At 38.0% G+C, this 1,847-nt stretch overlaps 1 pseudogene; it reads left to right on the forward strand.

Moving 5' to 3' along the window:
* Positions 1-1,847, forward strand: part of LOC102831896 — a 94,865-nt pseudogene that overhangs the window by 3,252 nt on the left and 89,766 nt on the right.

Here is a 1,847-nt window from a genome sequence, read left to right on the forward strand (position 1 = left end):
AATTCAAGCCACCACAGCACAACAGACAAATGAGTGGTGGCCGTTTGGTTTTATGTCGAAACTGTGCATATCATAGCAAACCATTATAACAACCATGATAAACAAAATATTGTGTAGAATTGGAATTCCAGAATTTTTCCTTGTTCTCATGCATAAGCTGTAAATAGAACAACAGGCAGTTATTTGAACACAACAAGGTTATAATGAATAGTGCAAAATACAAAAATTATGTGTCAGTGTTATGTCATTTCATCATACTTATTCAATCTGTTTGCTGAGCAAATAATCTGCAAAACTAGACTATATGAATAAGAACACAGGATTGGAAGAAGGATCATTAACAATTGTTGATACGCAGATAATACCAACTTTCTTACTGAAAGCAAAGAGGACTTGAAGCACTTATTGATGAAGATCAAATAGCACAGTCTTCAATATGGATTGCAACTCAGTGTAAAGAAAACAAAACTCTTCATAATTGGACCAATAAACAACATCATGATAAATGCATAAAATAAGTTGTCAAGGATTTCATTTTACTTGGTTCGACAATCGGTGCTCATGGAAGCAGTAGTCAAGAAATCAAAGAACATATTACATTGACAAATCTGCTGCAAAAGGTATCTTAGAAATGTTAAAGATCAAATAGATAAGTTTGAGGACTATGGGGTACCTGATGCATTCTACTGTATTATCAATCACCTCATATTCTCAGACACAATATTATAAAATAAGAGATCAACAATAAGAAGACCAAGTCAAATACATGGAAACTGAATAACACCCTGCTGAAAAGCTACTGGGTAGTAAAAAAATAAAATGTGAATTCACAAAGTCCCCAGAAAAAAATGAGAATGAAAACACAATATACCAAAATCTTTGAGACATGGTAAGCAGTCAAGTCTCTTCAGGACAAACCACCCTCCATAAGTGAAGCTCAAAGAAAACACAAGGCTGGTGTACTGGTTAGTGGAAGAGGGGGAAAGACAGCAATGAAAAATGGGCTGAGTTCACCCACATTTCATAGACTCCCATTGATCTGGAGATGAGAGAGAGAAGAAGAGTTGGTTGGTCCAAAGTGTGTTGAGACCTGGAGACTCCTGAGCCCATGGACAAGTACATGGCCACAGAGGGCTAGAGCTGAGAATGAAGTGTCGAGCGGATATGAAGTGAGGGGAGATGCAAAAGAACACCCAAATTACCCATTTGACCTAGCCTCAATGGCTTGGTAATCAGAACTCGACTAGAGGAAGACTAAAAAACAATGTTTTTTTTTAATAAAGGAAATGAGTGTAATTGCTACAATTTGATGAACTTGACTTATGCTTATGGATGTAGTAGCTCAAAATAACAACTGAGAGGGAAGGCGTCTTCACATAAAGTAGCAATCCTATCCCGTCTGTATACAGGGACGATAGGGACAGACAACTCACACACTGGCTATCTAAAATGAGGAGGCTATAAAGCGCGAAGTGATTGGCTTACGAGTTTTCAAGAGGGAATTTAGTTTCAGAATGTGTCGGGGAAGGTACAGTCACCACTGAATAGTTTTTATCTTGTCTAGATGGGTCTAGTGAAATAAGATTCTTATGATTCAATAGTGAGTACTTGTTATCCTGGCTAACTGTCACAATTGTAAAGGTAGAAGTTTTGTAACAAAAACATGGGAGTAGTTAATCTTACAGTACAGAAACTGAGGCCTCATGGACCCTCAAGGGAAAAGATAATAAGTAGAGTGTGGGACCCTATCCAGAGAAGTAGTAACACCAGAGATGAAACCAGAGATAAGGACATGGAGAGAGGGAACAGCTGAGGACTCTGAACTCATGGAAAGAGAGGGACTGGGT

Source organism: Chrysochloris asiatica, unplaced genomic scaffold (genome assembly GCF_000296735.1).
Source record: "Chrysochloris asiatica unplaced genomic scaffold, ChrAsi1.0 scaffold00003, whole genome shotgun sequence".
In the NCBI taxonomy this organism is placed as follows: Eukaryota; Metazoa; Chordata; class Mammalia; order Afrosoricida; family Chrysochloridae; genus Chrysochloris; species Chrysochloris asiatica.